Below are 19,527 nucleotides of genomic sequence, written 5' to 3' on the forward strand. Positions count from 1 at the left end.
CTGACCACAGTGCTCTACTATCTCCTGGTATAATTGTTATTCCAGGAATATGAGATTTGATGTAAATCATCATGGTGTAAGGGGGCCATTATAAAAAATGAAAATTCACTTTCTCTCATGCATGAGAGAGTCTTGGATTTTTCCTGTATGATTTACTTTTACATCACTTAATACATCATGTCTAAATTTAAAAGGCGAGTCTTATGGAGAAGAAAGATACCCTGACTTAGGTTTTCTGAGATATGAAAATTATGTTATTAGTTTTTCTATTTTTTGATTCATCTCATGAAACCTGAGATTGTATTCATTACCTCCTTGGCGAGAGCCCCAATTTACATGCATGCAAGCAGTCTGGTATGAAAACTGTTGTTCTTTGTTGTATAATGACTTTGACCTGGGATTCAATAAATAGAAACATGTTTATAAGATTGTGATGTTAATTTATATGAAAGTGGAAAAGTTCCAGAGTTAAGACATTTACAAAGGAAGTATAATATCAAGAATAGTTGGAGGAATCAAAACAGTATCAATACTGCTATGTTTATAATACCTTTATTTTCTCAAGGTTTTCTTATCTAAAGAATTCAAGAGACTTTTTTATATACAAGTATATTACAGTCCGAGGGACTTGAACATAAGGTAATAGAGATGTGCAGGAGAAAGTACTATGTACAGTGAAATAGCCCAGTATAGTGAGAAGAGCATTGGCGTCAGAGGCAAGACATTTGGGTGACATTTAGAGAAAGCAAGCCTATCAAAATCTTACAGTTATTTTTGTCAAAACAGGATTGCAGAGCTTGGTTTTGCTTGTCTAAATTGGCTACAAGAAGGCAGTAAGAACAAATCAACGGTCTCAAAGAACGACTTCTTTCAAATGGTTTATAGACACACGCTTTCTCCACAGCTGATGCTGTTTCCCTGGGACCCATAGGGTCAGTACAGTTACTCATTAGAACACATTTTAGTCACCTAATGACTGGAAAGATATAAAACTGGGTTTTGCTCTTTCTCCTCCCCAACTAGCTTGGTGCTCAAGATGTGGATATCAAGCTTGGGAAATATGTGCATACATACAAAAAACATCTGTACTGGATATTTAAAAATAAATCAAGTCTCATACATACTAGTGGGAGTGTTTGACAATGTTCACTAAATAAAGGTGAATGTTTGTATACCCGATGCCCAGCAATTTTACGCCTAGGCACATGCCCCCCAAAACTGTGTGCATATTTCACAAAATTATACATATAATTTTTAGAGTAGCACCTTTTTAACTGCCCAAAACTGAAAACCATTCAATTGAGCTTTAAAGGTGAATAAATAGTCTCTGCAATACTTATAGAAGAGAATACTATACAACCATAAGAATGACTAAACTATAGCTATGCAGCAACATGGGTGAATTGTAAAAATGTAAAGTTGAATAAAAGAAGGCAAACACACAAAAAGTGCATACTATGATTCAACTCCTATAAAGTTCAAAAACAGGCAAACCTAATCTGTGATATTAGTAGTCAGTATAGTGGTGATCTATGGTCAGAAAGGCTGACTGGACTGGGTCATAAGCAGGGTTCTTGGGTATTAGTGATGCTCTATTTCCTGAACTGGCTAATGTGTTACACAGATGTGTTAATTTTGTGAAAATGTATTGGGATGTACACTTAAGACTTTTGTACTTTTTTGCTTAGGCATTCAATATAAATATATATTAAAATTCTATATAGATGTGTAAACATTTCATATAGTCTTTATCAGATTACCTTACAGTAAGTTTTCTCAGTTTGAGCATTAATTAACATTTTTGGCTGGGTAATTTTTTGTTGTAAGAGGCTTTTTTGTGCACCGTAGGATGTTTAGTAGCATCCCTGACCATTACCTACTAGATGCCAGTTAGCACCTCCTCCCCAAATTATAATAATGCCAAATGTCTCCAGACATTGCCAAATGTCTTCTGGGAGATAAAATTGTTCTCTGCTTTAAGCTGACTTGCACAAAAGAATCATATTTTACCAAGGTTACTGATCAATTATGCTGTCCACATCATTTTCCTGTTAGTTAAATGCCAAGAAGAATTTTAATATCTGTCAAATGGAATAAGCCTGGAAATTAAAATACAGAATCACCCACATCCAAGAAACAGAATTATTCATCTTACATGTTGTGCAGATGGGATTGGAACAAAAGAAGATTCCAAAAATTACCCCAAAATTCCTTTCTCTGAGAAAACTACAAGCTAGTGAGAAAATGATAGGCCATATCCGGACCTAACTCAGACATCATCATTTGGAAACATGAATATTGGAGGGGAAGGTGGGCAGTAGACCAGATAAAGAACACTCTTCTTAGAGCCTCCCTGGTCACTACCATGTGTCAGGAGGTACAGAGGTCCAAGGAGCAACACCAAGTAGAATTAGGGCAGGAAATCCTCCTAACGCAGTTGAGCACCCTTTCCATTGCAAAACACCTGAAACCAAAACTTGTTCCTCTTTCTCTGGCCTTAAAAAAGTAAAAATGTAAAGATGTGGTTTTCCTGCCAGACTGCTCTTGGCTTCAGAGCTCTCACCACCTCAATGAACTTCTCTACCATGGACCAGCTCTCTAACCTATCAGAAAACAGTACAGAACAGTGTTGTCGAGGAGAAATACAATGCAAATCACACATGAACGAATGAATGAAATATAATGCAAATCACACATGAATGAATATATATATATATATTCATTCCAGTTGCCACATAATAAAAAGAACAGAAGAACAGGGGGTGTTAATTTTGATAATACATTTTATTTAACCTAAAAAATTCTGAACTTTCATTATTTCAGTATATAAAACATTGAGATTTTTTTTTCTCACATTAAGACTATGTGTTCCTTTTATAATAATGTATTGGCCCCTTTTATATAATTTTTTTGCATTGGAATCTTTTTGTGTAATGTTGTTAAACACTAACTTCTTATTTTCATTTGTTTAAAAATCATTTTACAAATCTTAATTTCATTGAAGTTCAACTTTTTTTATCATGTTTTATGTATATTTCCTAAAAGCAATGTACAGCTAAATAACTTTAATGTGAAAGTTTTTATAAACCTTGACATCTTTAAAAATTATAATTAGTGTGACTGATGATATTGTTGGATTTATTTTGCCAGTATTTTATTGTGCTTTTTCATCATTGCGTTTTTTTTCTTTCTTTTTTTTTTTTTTTTTTGCTTGCTTTCTTCTTATCTTGCCTTCTGTAGGACTGATAATTTTCATTCACTTCTTTCTACTAATTGCAAAATTACATTTATATCCACATGTGTGGTTATTATTCTTAAACCATTATCACAGAATCTCCATTTTAAGTATAAAATTAATTAACAATTCTGTTTGCCATTTGTAAAATAAATATCCATAAAACACTGTAGTTATAGCCCTCCTATCTTACCTTATTTTGTCTATTATTTTACTTTCTACCTAGTTTTTTTTTTATTCTCCCCAAATTATTATTATGGTGGTGGCTATTTTGAACATTAAATGCTTTGCTGGTTTACTGATTTATACGATTTACTCATTCTTTGCTCACTCACGCTTGTTGTACTCCACTTTTTCCACTGAGATCAATTTTCTTGTTTCTCAAGATGAGGACTTTAGTAGTTCTTTCAGTGAAATATCATAGTCTTCAATACCTTTACTTCACATTTTCTCTACTATGATACTCTATTCTTGTATATAATTCTAGATTGATTATTTTTTGTTAGCACTACAAAGACATAATTTCCTTCATTTTTTTTCCTACATTGTATACTCTGTCAATCTAATTCTGGTTTCTTTGGAAAAGATCTGTCTTTTCTCTCTAGTTGCAGTAATATTTTTAAATCTTTGGCTATGGTGTTTTGCAATTTCACCTCAATGAGCCTGGGTATTTACTTTTATTAATTCTGCCCATTTAAAAAATATAAATACTGGGATCTGTGTAGTCATATTCTCTCTGAAAGTTGCCTTACAGTAATTCTCTATATTCTCTTGCGATGAAACTCCTCTAATATATGTTGATCCTCATTGTGTCCTACATATTACCTTAACCTTTCTTTTCATTCTCCTATTCTTTTGTTGTTTCATTCTAGATAATTTAATCAATCACCAAGTTCCTTGCTCATTATTTAGTTGTGACTAAATAATTGTTTAATACATTAATTTTATTTATAGTTTAAATTACTAATATTATCTAAATCTGTTTCTTATTTCTTCAGTCCTAGATCATTTCATTTGATTTTATTTCTTAATTTAACATCTTAATCATGATAAATATACTAATTTTATTTTCTGCATAAGACTATAATCATTCCATAATCTAGTCGTAAACATAAAACTGATAATTTTTTAGATATTTTATGGTTTATATTGACATTATTTTATACAGGTTCATTTTTTTCATTGGAAACACATGTAGTCTATGTTGTAGGAGTATCCCGTAAGAGTGGTTTTATGTTTGTTTCTGGCAGGACCTCAGTAGCATCACCAGCAAGGGACCAATTTTTATTAAAATCTGAGTTTTTTTTTTTTTTTATTTATAAGCTGTATGTGTAACAAAAATTCAAACATTAAACTGATTTTTTATTTCTAATCTCTTAGTGAGAGAGGAAAGTCTCTATCTTCCCTGTTCCGCTGGGTAAATTTTGTCTAATTTGAGAATGAAGCCATTCATGGGCCTCAATTTCATAAAGGGATATCATTATCAAATACCTACTTTGAAAGGGCCCAGCTCTTTTCTTCAAGTGGGGTGAACCTGAAGCTACTTTTTCTCTGGTGACAATGTCTTTCAAAGGCCCCAACTTTATGAGGGGATTTCACTACCAAATGCCTAGCTTGAAAGGAGCTAATGCTTCACTTCTGCCCTTCAAGTGAGGTGAAATGAAAGTGTAGTTTACTAGCTATTAGCTGATCACTCCATTCAAGATCTTCTACAGAACAACCACATATTCAACACATGTATATAATTCTTGTTTTCAGTTTTACTTTTGTTCTTAGCATCTAGATGTTTTTCTTTTTTATTAATAGTTAAACTATGCATTAGAGAAATGGTTTTTTGGTTGGCTTTGGTTTGTTTTTACATTTATCTGATAATTCTAGTTGCCTAGTTATCTTGTTCTGCCATATTGTTAGAATCCTAAATACTCCTTGAAATTTTTTGTACTTCAACATTCATGAGGGTTATGCTCCTATCCATAATTGTTATTGGTTATAAACTACATCCATACAGGGAGCATATATTTACAAAGACCCTCTCGATCTTTGATGGGCTCATGATTCACCTGGTGAATCTCATTAAAATGCATATTTTGATTCAGGAAGTAAATCAGGTGATGCCAAGCTACTGGAGGCTCATGGCTCACAGTTGGGCCACAACACCCAAGGAGGTTCTGATCTGCATTCTTTAAGGAGGCACCTTCACACCAAATGCCTGCCAGTTCCAGGTCACTGTTTAAGGAAAAATATTTATGGGTACACTCAGTGTTGATAACCAGATCAGTCCACCAAAATGTTGGCATATTTCCTTTATAACACCATCTAGTTTACTCCTTAAGTTTTTGATGTTGTTTCTTGTTATCTATGTTTTTAAAGTCTCACTTCTAAACTTAAAAAGAGATTTATGAACATTGACTATTAACTTATTTGCTGTGTGCCTCACTTTGCTAAAATTCTGTAAGTAAATTCTTTAGTGAGAACGTCTATATTTTCTGCATTCTTCATTTTATCTACTTGGGGAAGACCACACAGAAGTCACCCAATACATGATTACTGATGACCAAAACTGAGCTAATGTACATTATCCAGAGATGGACTCACTGCCCTTGGCTTTTTTCTACAGTTTTATGAAAAGAGAATTGCTTACCATCAGAAGACTATTGCCTGTCCATTACCAATGCTGGGCACTTAAAAAATGAGGCACAGTCTGGACAGGAGACACTGTGGGGAGTGAGTCTGCTCTCTTCAAGGATTGTCTGTCTTACATTCTTCAAGGTGAACATCATTGCCTAGAGGGGAGCATAATAAATTGCTTCCTAGCTGTGATGTTGTTTAAGGACACAGTTTCTCAGTCTACTGGCTTCATTACTCTCTAACCTGGTTGGGGAGGAGACCTCAAAAGGGATTCTAATGGAGTTTTCTTTATTCTTGTATGTATCCTAACATAGATTACTGATGGTTCCTACAAAAAGATTAAAGGACAGAAATAGATTTGGTACACAGAGCTAAACGTGGGCACCCATGAGTCATGTTTGCGTCCATCTCCAAAGTACTTGAATAGTTTCTCACCTTTTTGTCACTTCATCTCTGAGCTCAATTTATAGTGCTGGAATACTTTTCAAAGATTCTTTTTTTCTGTGTGTGTGTGTGTGTGTACTCTATATGTAAACAATATGTACACACATATATTTTTAAGAAATATTCCTTCACTACAAATTGGGCTCAGTGGTGAAGTGATGAAAGAGTGAAAGAAACTATTCAAATACTGCTTTATATACAAAGAGTACACACACACGTGTGTGTGTATCTATCTATCTATCCCACTGTTGAAAGAGAAGTTCAAAGAAATTAAAATATCTGACCCTCATTCCGTTTCTTCATTTTCATTCTGGCACCTTTTGGTACTTATGAGAAAGTATTTTAGATCATACATACACACACAAATCCATGAAGTACCCTGGAAAAGCCCATGTAATTTAAGCTATATTTAGAACAATTTATTGCCACATTCTACAAAAGCTGGGATGGAATGTAATAACAAAGAAAGTAGGGAATCAGAAAGACTGCACCTGGGTTCTCAAATGCCCAGTGGGCCATAGTTGCATCAACAAAGTAGAAAGTCCAAGCATCCAGAGGGAGTTCTCTAAACTGCATACTCTGTGCCCAGGATCTCCTCATACTGTGCTTCTATTGTCTATGTCTAATTTCAGTGATATCCTAAAGTAACTTCAATAAGAATAGCCCAGCATTCTTCACAGGAAGAACGTCTCAGAGGATTTTATTCACCACAGAGGAACTCTAGGCTGTATTGGAGTTGCATTTCAGTGGTGCAAAATGTACTTAAAGATGTCCACTCTCTAAATAACCTAGCCAGAAATGTGTTCATATAATGCAGAGTTGGTTATTTCTTCTTACTCCAGCCAGCATTTCAACTTTTTCTTACTGTCACTCTCTCCCAGTGGAGACAGAGTTATGATCTGTAACTGACTATTCTAAAAAGAGACGAAAATCAAAAGAAAGTTCAATCAGAGTCTTAGCTGAACAAAGAATATTGGTTCCTGTAACCTGAGAATTAACCTATTGACCTTTATGGCTTTATTTTCACAGACAGCCAATCCTATGTGCCTGGAGACAAAAAGAAAATGGAGCATTGGCATATGAATGATTCCTACATCTCACTCCAGTCAATAGTTCCTACCAAATCCCTTAACAGAAGAAAACCAAAGTGATTGATGGAATGCAATCTCCTCTTCCATCCCACCATATGGTGGAAAATCTTGAGAGAGTGGAACTTCCCAGAGGTGGACAGGCCCAAGAACAGGAGATTGGAATGCACAGAGAGAAAAAACAGTTGCTATGCTATCAACAACAGACCACGCTTTATGTGCACTGAAGTCTGAGGTCCTGGCATGGTTCAGTCTACAAGAGAACCCACTTAGCAGACAGCTCCATTAAAAAAAAAAAAAAAAAAAAAAAAAAAAAAAAAAAAAAAAACCAATAGACTGTATGTTCCCGAGGGCAGGGATATGTCTGTTTTAATTTTACCTCCCTACCTGGCACATTGTCTGGCACATGTTAAATACTCAACATACAGTCAACCTAATTTCAAAGAAGAGAAGGAAATAAAAAGAAATGAGACATTTATCAGGTTATACATTAGATGTTGTAGCCTCTTATTGATGGAGCAGCATGATAAACTCTATTTTTAATTTCACAAAGCCGTTGGCATTTATTGAACATTACAGTATACTCTTGACTGATCCTTTATCACCATATGCCCTAGTCACCCATTGAGGTCTGAATTGGCAGTTACTCAGTGTGCCCTGAGTATAAGTTTGTGACCACAGGAGCCAGCATTTTCTGTAATTATGCTCCTGGGCTGTGAAATCTGTTCCCTGTTGAGATTAAGAGACGAGCATCTGTTGCAGAAATTAGGTTAAATAAAGGAGGTACATCTGACATCTTTAATCTCTACTATTGTTTTCATTTGATTTTCTCTATTCACTGCATCACCACATGATAAAATAGTAGTAATTACAATAATAACCAATACTTACATAATTTTGCCAAGTGCCAGACATTGTTTAATCCTTATGTTAGCTGTATTAGAGGTACTATTGTTAGTTTTCTTTTACAGATTAAAAAAACTGAGGGACAGAGAGGTTAAGTAACTTATCTGTGGTCACATAGCTGGTGTGCAACAAACAAGATCACTTGAGACAAGGAGTTTGAGACCAGCCTGAGTGATATATAGCAAGACCCCATCTCTACCAAAAGTTTTTTAAAAATTAGCCAAATGTGGTGGCACATACCTGTAGTCCTAGCTACTCCAGAGGCTGAATTGGGACGGTCAGTTGAGCCTAGGAGTTTGAGGATGCAGTGAGCTATGATTGCACCACTGCTCTCCAGCTTGAGTGACAGAGTGAGACCCTGTCTCTAAAAAAGAAAAAAAAATGGGTATCAATATATGTTGTGCATACACACACACACACACACACACACACACAGGTATATGTGCTTTGAATGTACAATATGTATAGTTTGAAATTAGACAGGACTATAAGTTTGAACAATGACTGATATTCTTGGATGTTGTATTTTATAGTAATATACGAGCAATTATACAGTAACAACCACCTCCATGTATCAGGCACTTTGTTGTCTGTTTTATACATTGTATCTTCATCCATACAGGAGAGATCCCATTTTACAGAGTAGATCATAGATTTGTAAGGTACTCTCCCAAGGTATCATGGCATTGTCATGAGTTAAACCCAGACTGATTCCAAAGCCACGCTTTTAGTAAACAGGAATGTGTGATAGAGTTTAGTCATAAAATATTTAAAACCTAAGACTCGTTGTTAGGAAAGTGAGTTGAGTGTTGACAAATTGGAATATATTTTGGCAAACATAGATTTGGGATCTAGAGTCTCAAATTTCTTCAACTCTTCATGCACAGTCTATAGTCATCTCCATATATGTGGAAACTACTACATACAACACACATGCGCACACACAACACACATCCACACCCACATACATACACACAGAATCAGGTGAAATGAATCCCAAAAAGTGACAGATTATAAGCCCTGAAAGGAATAGAATATGAGGGGCTTTGGAAAATGATTATTGAGTATCATCTATTGGGAGAGCCTCTACTGCGTATCACCCTTTGTCTTTACCTTTTTCAAAACATTGCATCTTGGCTAAAGAAGAAGTATTTGATAGTCTGAGAAGAGGGGTTCCAGAATGCCATACACTCTGGCCAGGTATTGTTCAGAAACACCTGGCCTTTGATGATGTTTAATCTGGTTCAACAACCAGGAAAGCTCACTGTTTATAAACATTCTTTTAAATGTAGATGGAGGGGTTCTTAGTTGAAGTGCTTCTGAAATGATGATATGGGACTATGTATAAAGAGATGGTAGTTAGAAAGAAGCCAGCTTCCCATACCAGGTTTGATGAAGTGTATACTGCATAGACAGTTTCATTGCCATCTGGGTGTCCCCAGCAAGAACTCTGGAAGGCAAGAAAAATCTAGGCTGAGATATAGAACATCTGCATCTATCTGAACTCCATTCACTGCCAAGATTTTAACTTTTTTTCATTTTTTATTTTTTATTAAACTTTTTTATTAACTTATATTATTTGTAACTATTATTTTTAACTTTTCATTAGTTAATTCAGAATTTAATTTACTACTCACGAGGGTGTGTGTGTGTGTATAGTTTGCTTTAGCCAACACAGACTCTTTCAAACAGAGGGAACAAAAATTTCAAAGGCCTTGAGGGGTGGTAGTATTTGGCTAGCTTGAGAAATAGAAGGAGATTTTGTGTCTGGGGTGGTTGAGCAAATAGAAGAATGCAAATGAAGGAGTAGATAAGGTAAAACTAAGTAAGAAGGCTCCGAGGATATAGTTTAGCTTGTGCACATCAAGCTAACTTTCCTACTGTCTTGATAAAGCAGAATTTGGCTCCATGATGATCTTTCACCACGAAGCGGAGTCCCAGTCATCCAGCCCCACTGTGTCACAGGGATGTTACGGGGGAATGCATGCTACAAGTGTACACGTATTATTAAGAGGACTCCTTCCTTTTTAGACAGGGGAACACAGAGAAAGAACACTAAATAGCTTTTCACTTGTGCCATCAGAAAGCTCAGAGCTACAGCTCAGTGGAGATGGGAAAACAATGGTTGAAAAGGAGTCCAGTGGCCTGATTCTATGTGGGGTCAAGGAGATACCCAGATGAGTCTAAAAAGTGGTTCTTACTTTTCAGGAGTTCCCAGACTTGGAAGAGAGAAACACAGAGGCCCAAAGTTCCAATTCCTAGAAATGAGAGAGAGAACAGAGAAGGATCAGAGGAGGGGAACCAGTGAGTGTCCTCTGGGTAGGGGTAGGCACTTCGAGGTAAAGATGTCTTTGCTTTTGTTTTTAATCTGTGCAGCATTTTCTGTGGCCAGGACATAATAGCTGGTACACAGAGGAACAGTGTGGACTTGAAACCTACAAAATTAGAGGGATTGAGTTGGTTTGTGTGTTTGTTTCAATTGCTTTACTGAAATATAACTGACATGATAAACTGACTATATTTAAAGTGTAAAATTTTATGAATTTTTTATATGTGTACACCTGTAAAACCATCAAAATCAAGATAATGGACATAGTTATCACCCACAAGAATCTCATGTGCCCCTCTGTATCCCTTCCTCTCTCCCCTCCCATCTTCTCATCCCCACATCCCCAGGCAATTACCAATCAACTGTCACTATGGACCAGATTTTCCAGAAATGTATATATCTGAAGTGAAACAGTTTTATTTTTTTGGTCTGATTTATTTCATTCAGCAAAATTGTCATGCATTCTGTAGTACATATTGGTACGTCATTCCTTTTTAACACCATGCAGTATTCAATTGACTGAGTATACTATATTTACTTATCTGTTCATCTGCTGATGGGCATTTGGGTGATGTCTAACATTTTTGCTATTACTTTCATGCATACTCTTCTAGCTCCTGCTGTTATATATTGGCTAGGTCCTACAGTTTATTCTTTTTTAGCAAGTCTAGCACTTCTCTAGTAAGATTATGCTGTGACCTCATCCTAGCTACTTGTCTAAAGCTAGAATCGTAGGTGGGCTATGTCTTGGTTAGTCCATGTTAACTTGCAAGCTGAACATTACTCCATTACTTCCAAGCAAGGAAAATTTGTTCATTTTTGCAAGTTCAGAGATTGGGGAATATCTGAGGCTTTAAGGATTTTGAGTACATCAGACATGATATTCTCATTTTTAAGATCCTACTCCTTTCCAACCAGGACCTTGACCTGGGCAGAGCAGATTTGCTGATACTGAAAATCAACATTCTCTGGACTTCTACCTTTATAATTGAATCCTAATTCGCAGCTTTTTTTTCTACCCTCAGGCTGCAGGAGATAAGAATCTCTTAATAGGCTGCCAAAGAGTCCCTTCCACTTTCACACTTTGCCTTGAATTGGTGATTAATCATCTTTACCCTTTCATTGTCTTTCTCCCATGCTTGGGTAGTATTAAGTAGCATTCCTGGGTTCTCACTGTCCTTTTAATGCCTACTACCCTAGAATCTCTCAGATGCTTGAGATATTGCCCCTGTCAATATATTCCTTTTATCAGTATCCCAATCCAGTTGATCACTGGTATAAGTTTTAACACTTCCATCACTGTAGCATACCAAAGATTATAAGAGTTTCACTCACTACTAGTAATGGGTACCCCATTGCCAGTGAAACTGTGGCCAATCCAGCCTTCAACTCCCATTTTTTTAGTCTATTCTTAGGACCACACCTGTCTGTTACAAATTGTCTTGGGCCACATTACCCAGGAAACAGACTCTGAGATGGAGATGCATATGCAGGAAGTTTCTTGGGCAATGATCTTTGGAACAATAGCTGTGAGGTAGTAAGGGAAGCATGCCTGAGCAGAGGAAAACACTGAACTGAGATACATTCGCAACTGAAAATCTAAACTGCTCACAATGGAAGTCTGAAATTTTAATTGCCCTTTATAATTTTCCTTAATTGAGCCAAGGTGGACAGGGTTTGGTACCCCATCTTGCAGAGTCATTGAACTCGGGCTGCTCTTGAGGAGGAGAAGCATAACTCCCAGCAAGGCAACTCTCTTTGTCCAGGTCAATCCCCAGGAAATTACTAAATTGTGCTTTGTTAACAATTGTCACTTCTGCTAGTTGAAGAAACAAATCCTGAAATGGGGATCTGAGTGACCCATTTTTTTTTAACTAGTATATGGTAGAAAGAGGTATTGAAACTAAACTACCTCATTTTATGTTTTTAATTACTGCCTCCTGCATCTCTGATGGATCTTGTTTCCATTTCACCCTCACTGTCATAGTTAGGACCTTTATTATGTCTTTCCTGGAATATTATGATATGATAAATAGTAAGGGAGTCAGTGAATCAGTGTGACTTTATTTCTGTCTTATCTAAGTACACTCTATGTGTCCCATGAAATTTTTATGTAAACACAATCAGTTTTATAGCAGTCAAACACATTGTCCTTCCATATATCTTTCTAAAGGCTTGATTCTATAAAATGATAATTTAACCTTTTCTGTGTTCAGTTTTTCTTTTCCTTCTAGCTCCTACTGGCCTTTAGAATACATACGTAAGTTAACAGAGCAAGTGAAACAGTCAACAGGTAAATTAGATAGTAAGAATGAGGTCAAAAAAAGAAAACTGCTTATTGCTAATGCCAGCCATATCACTGCAAATCTTAAATACCACCACACTTGTAAAATCAGCAAAGCAGACAAAAATGCATTTTCCAAATGCATTTCATCATCCAAAGATAACCACAATTTTTCTGTTAGTGTGTTTTCTTCTGGTCTTTACATGCATTCGCATATACTTATCTTTACAAAGTGTGAATCGTACTATGTATAAAGTTCTATATACTGCAATTTTACCTAACATTTTGTCATGGTCATTTCCTCATAACTTTCCAAATATGAATTTTGATGAATACATCATTTTCCTTTGTGGAGTTTGTATTATAACATTTTGATTTTCTAAGCTCAAGAAGGCAAGTTATATTCAGAATGAGATGGCTATCTAATACCTACTAGGATAACTCAAGTGTGTCAATTATTACCTGCAATATAGAGAATTGAAAGGAAAAGAGAAATGTTGAATCTAAACACAAAGATCTTGTGGTTTTTCTCTCCCCACAGAAGGAATTTACTGGTTAGCATTTTCTTGATCTTAAATAGTGAAGAAGATTTTAGCAAGTTACCTAAAGGTCTTAAATTAAAGATTGATTAATATTTCTATATAACTTTTCCCCATCTCATTTCATCAATATGGCACTTTAGGCCTTTTCTCTCTTGCATCATTATGCACTGACCTTTCCATTGTTAATGCGTCTATTCTATGCCTGAGTAGAGAGAATTTTTTCCCTCTTTTCAGAGATTAGCTGCAAAGAAAAATTATGTGACATTCAAAAGAATTATTTTCAACCTACCCTTTCAAATGTCTTTCTGACATGTAGTGATGTAATTGAGCTACATTAATTTTAGGAAGCATCTATATTTGCATAATAAAAATTTATTTTAATGTACTTCAAAAGTAATGCAATATTTTTTGCAAAGAATACTAAACGACATTTAATTTTGTGACTCTGTTATTACAATATACTTTGAATTTCATGTTATAAAACTCTAGTTGATATCAATATTGTAAATTTTAGTCCTTCTATCCCATCACCCAATATGCACATTTGCTCATTAAAAGACGTTTGTTGCTGTTCAGGGCACCTAACACCACCAAAAATATTTTTAAATAGATTATGTAGAAATAACATTCTCTAAGCCCAAGCTTCTCAGCATCTGTCTGTATAGATGTAACTACCTCTTTAAGATAATGAAGAGATTATGTGAAACAGGGATTTTTTTTACCATAAGTTAGGATAAGACTAGGATTAAAAATTATGTTTGTTTACTAATAGTACTTCTTGGAGCTACTAAAGGAATAATAGAATAGGAATACAGAAGAATAGGGAAGATTCACTTTGAATCTCAAAAAGGAAGCAATACTCTCTCTTCTCCAGCTATTTACCAGGGAACCTTTCCTTCTATCATCAGACTGATTACTCTGGAATACACTGGTCTAAGAACATCTTTACTATTTAAAACAACATTTCCATTTCTCAGTTTTCTGTTTGATTTTATGGATCCCAACTGACATGGTAAGACTTGTGTGTGTTATAAGAGAGAAAAGTAGACGGAGACAGACTAAAACTGTATGGTCCAAATGTGTATCAGGGAAGAGCTTTTGGCTAGGTGTCTAAAAATGGCTGTGTCATGTGCCTCTCTATCCCACAGATCAATCCATATGTTTCTACCCAAACCAGTTTGAGACAGTTTCCACTTTAGAACAGCTTAAGGTGTTTTTCCCTTCTTTGAAAGATTGACCTTCAACATTGTATTTTGAATCTATTTATTGCCACTTCTTTCCCTATAATTCTAAGCCCAGACACCATCATTCTTTAAGTATCAAAAGAATAGTCTTTTAGTAGGTCTCTGGACTACCAACATTGCTGTCTAGAACCTATTCTTCACATGGCAACTAGAGTTCTTTGCTTAAATGTAAATCAGGTTTAGTCTGATCTTCTCATGTCTTAGAGTAAAAAGCAAAACCTTTATCATAACGTAGAAATACATATATGATCAGCCCTTGCTCTCCCCCAACCTTATCTCCTACAAACATTCCTTCTGAGACTTACCTCCTCACTATTCCTCAGGTATGCCAAGCATGTTCCCATCTCTGTCTTTGCACGTGCATATTTCTCTTCCTGCAATGTTCTCCCTGCAAATATCTGCACCACTTTTTCACTTGCTTCTTTAGAGAGTAAATGAGTGAATAAATAACTTTTAAAAATTATACAGTTTTATTTCCCATGAGGGAAGCTGATCTCTGTGTTGGAGTTGACAGCACCAACCTGTTTGGTCTTAACACTGTATGACTATATAAATTTAAAAGTAAGAGCCCCACCCACCATCCCCCCAAAATTGCAAAAGGTGATTCTCATGTGAATATAAAAAATATTTAGGGCAACAAAATTAAATGGAAAAATACTAAGTATTCTATTCTTCATTCAGAATTATATATATATATATTTATACATATAAATATATATTTTATATACATATATGTATAAATATATATGGGTATATGTGTATATAAACATATATATGTATAAATATATAAATATATACATATACATCATGATAGGCTGAGAGACAAATGTAAACATTCTTCTGTTTTCTTTTTCTTTTGAGTCATAGAATTCACTGTGTTAAGCCTAGAAATGACTCTGGAGATCATCTACAATAACCTCCCCATTTTCAAAGTAGACCAAGATACAGAAAATTAAGTGGTTTCTAAAAATTCTCATAGCTACTATTAGAAGAATCACAACTAGGATGTATATTTTCTACCTTCCATTCCAGTGTACTTTCCACCATCCCAGACATTTTACAATTTGTGCTATATAACAAGATATTCAGAGATTCACGCATTGACCACAGGACCATAATGATATCTTCAGGGTAGAAATGAAATGAGTATTTGGCTGGATTGCTTTATTTAGGGCTGAGAAGGAAAAACTGCTAAGCTGGGTATTCTCCTCCTTGCAACTTAAGGAAAATCTTCCAAAATGGATTCTGGCTTTGCTTCACTTTCTGCAAAAAATTAATCTCAAGTAGAAAAGCATATGAAACTGTTGAAGAAACTCACAGGTTGTATCTTTGTCCATATCAATATTCTTTATGAAATTTGAACAGTTTTATCAAAAGTCTATATATCCCTCTTGCAGAGAATACCCAAAATTTCAAGCCCCCTTTCATGAATAACTTCTGAACATAAAGCAGAATATTTTCATGTGTGAGACACTCTTTAACGCAACAGGCATTTTTAAAGACAAGAAAAAAAAATTTTTGTTTCTGAGCAAATTGGTGGTTATTTTTGTGCACCTCCTCCCATACTCCCACTGACTCCCATTGATTTGATACTTCAGCTTTTAAGAGAGCACTCTGAAACATAGCTATAAATGTTCTTGATTTTTAAAAAGCTACAGCGTACTCAATCATATACCATATAAGCCAATTGTAACATTATTTTCTTCTCTTAGAATGCTTTTAAGTCCCATTGTCAAGTACACAGGCCATCTCATATGCTCCCCAGCTAACAGAACAGAAAAATATGAGAAGTACAAACTTGAATGACTCTTGGCAGAGGCATTTATAAATAAAAACAAACTTGAGGGCATGGTATAGTCTTATAAAAGAAATTTTGTTGAATTCTAAAAATAGCACAAAAATAATTGTTTCATTTATCAGATATCATGGCTGGATTTTCAGTTAATGGTATCTTTCTCTTTCCATTTTCTCTGTTTCAATCCATTCTGTAGGATTATGACAAGGAAGAATAAATTTTAAAGTAATTGCAGAAGGGACATGCCTAATCGTATTGATCAACTTGCACAGAAGCATGTAAATTTTGTTTTCAACGACCTACATTAATATTGGTTTCTCTATAAAATGTTCATTGGAGTGGGACAGGGGAGGGGGCCATTCAGCATTAACAGAATTTCCATCCACACACCAGGTAAGCTAAAGTAGCTACTTATAGGGAGAATCAGTTGCAGTTGGAATGAGGTATATACCCATATCCCCGCTGCCATGTTAAATTTCAGTATGCCCCTACTGCATCATTTTGCAATTTATTTTGCTCTACTTAGCAGATCTGTTATATTGCTATTCCTCTGTCATAATTGTTAAATCTGCCTCGTTCTACTATAATTCCATTGCTTTTTAAAAAATTATTTGTTTGCAGTAAATGTAAATAGAATACCTGCTATGCATCCAAGAAACACACAAAATTATTACTGGAGGGGCTAAAGTAAGATGATTGTAATTTTACATATATATGAAAAGATATAGATAGACATACACAGATATACATACATACAACTATTTGGTCATTACCTGGGAATTTCAAAGACAGCAGACAGGGTTGATGGCATCCTTCCTTGAAGCCAGAAACCGGGAAAGAGGCATGTGTCATCTACCAGAAGTTCTTTTGTTTGTGCCTAATTACATATTCTAAGATTTTAATATTTACAGTCTCAGTTGAGAAGGTACCGTGAGGATTGAGAGGGGTCAAATCCTTTAATTTTTTTTTTTTTTTTTTTGAGTTGGAGTCTCTCTCTGTCACAGTCTGGAGCGCAGTGGCTCAATCTCAGCTCATTGCAACCTCCGCCTCCTGGGTTCAAGTGATTCTCCTGCCTCAGACTCCCGAGTAGCTTGGATTACAGGTATCTGCCACCACACCTGGCTATTTTTGCATTTTTAGTAGAGACAGGGTTTTGCCACATTGATCAGGCTGGTCTCGAACTCCTAGCCTCAGGCGATCCACCTGCCTCGGCCTCCCAAAGTGCTGGGATTACAGGTGTGAGCCACAGTGCCCAAGCTAATTTTCTTTTCTAATAATTGCTCATTTTGAAAGAGGCACTGCTTAGTATTAAAATTTAGAGAATCAAGAAAAAGGATCTACATTTGGGAAAGGGTCCTATAGGACAATTGGAAATCTGTAGAAGTGTTTTGCAAAGAATGTATAAAATACAAATTATAGTACAGACATGGACTTTGTGGTTTATGTTTCCAGTTTCTCCCACCTGTTCTTTTCTACTTCTTCATTTTCCTGGTCCATTAGTGACAGTTTTTCACTTCTCTTAAATAAGAAAAATGTGCTTATCTCTTATTTTTCATTTCCAATTTAGCCAGAAAGGTCACAAAGACATTTTAAAATAGCACTTTCTGGCAATATTTTAGGGCTATTAAAATATCTTAATTTTCAGAGATTCCACCAGAATTACCACACTTTTTATTTGATGACTATCTGCAAGAAGAAGTACCATTTCCCTTTTTCTTTCCATTGTTATGCAAGAGGGAAAGTGTCAGAGAGAAGAAATGGGTTCTGAATTATCTAGGTTAGGATTCTGCAAAACTACAAACAGTGACACATGATAATTTGTTTCAGTTATCAGATGAAATTCAGAAAGGGGTCACACAGTTCAAATAATAGCCTTTAAAATTAAATCAGAAGGTTGTCCCCATTTCGACACTTTCTGGGAAGAATCTTGTTTTATCCTGGTTGCATGTTGATCCATCCTGTCTGCTAAAGCTGCTTCATTTTTCTCTCGGGGGGTTTCTTCATTCTGGAGAAATTACTGCAGACTTCAGGTATCTTCCCTGATCTTTCTCTTTCATCCTTGCAATTCATTCTTTGGCTCTGATCTGTGGATGGGCAAACTTAATGGGGTGAGGTTAATTGGAGTGAAGCTTTTGAACACCTTCCCCAAAGATCTTTAAATCCTCCAACTGTAGTACAAATAAGTGATTCATTTCTGTCTTCTTGAGCTCACCATCTGGATGGCTTATAACTTGTGGCTTGGGTGTGAGTTTTAAAAAGAAAGCATCCAAGTGTCATCTTTTTGTCTGACTTCATTTTTACTTGTTTCTTCAATAAACCTTTCTAATTGCTTTCATGTTATGCCACTGTCTCCACTTTATTCCCTTCTGGTGACCTACACGATGAAAACTCTCAACAGGGTAATGTAATTGGGATTATCGTTGCACTGTCTGCTGCATTTCTTAGCTGAAATTGAAGTTGGTCCTTCTGTACCAGTCAGCTACGTGCAACTACTCTGTGGGCACAGCAAGTGGTAGAAGCAAGAGGGAAGGGGAAGGACTCTTTGCTAAGTTCCTACTGTGCTAGGCATTGTGATCCCTGTATTATATGTGGTATTGTATTTAGTTTGTAAAACAACTCTTTGAGTTAGATTATCATTACAAGTGTTGAAATTCAAGATCATACCAGTAGGCATGATACTTGCTTTCTGCATACAGCAGAAAGCCATTATTTCAACAGAAAGGAATTGTTATGGACTGTTTGTTTTCCCCAAATTCCTATGATGAAACTCTGATGTTCAATGTGATTGTATTTGAAGACAGGGCCCATGGCTGGTAATTGGGCTAAATGAGGTCATGAGGTTGGAGTCTTCACGGTGGGATCAGTCCCCTTATTGGAAGGAACACTAGAAATCTTGCTCTTTCTCTTTCTCTCCCCTCAATCACAGAAAAGGGTCATGTGAGGACGCAGCAAGAAAGCTGCTGTTTGCAAGCCAAGGGGAGAACCTACACGTGGACAGATCATAGTGGTACCCTGTTCTCAGACTCCCAGCC

Source organism: Macaca mulatta, chromosome 7 (assembly GCF_049350105.2).
Source record: "Macaca mulatta isolate MMU2019108-1 chromosome 7, T2T-MMU8v2.0, whole genome shotgun sequence".
NCBI lineage: Eukaryota > Metazoa > Chordata > Mammalia > Primates > Cercopithecidae > Macaca > Macaca mulatta.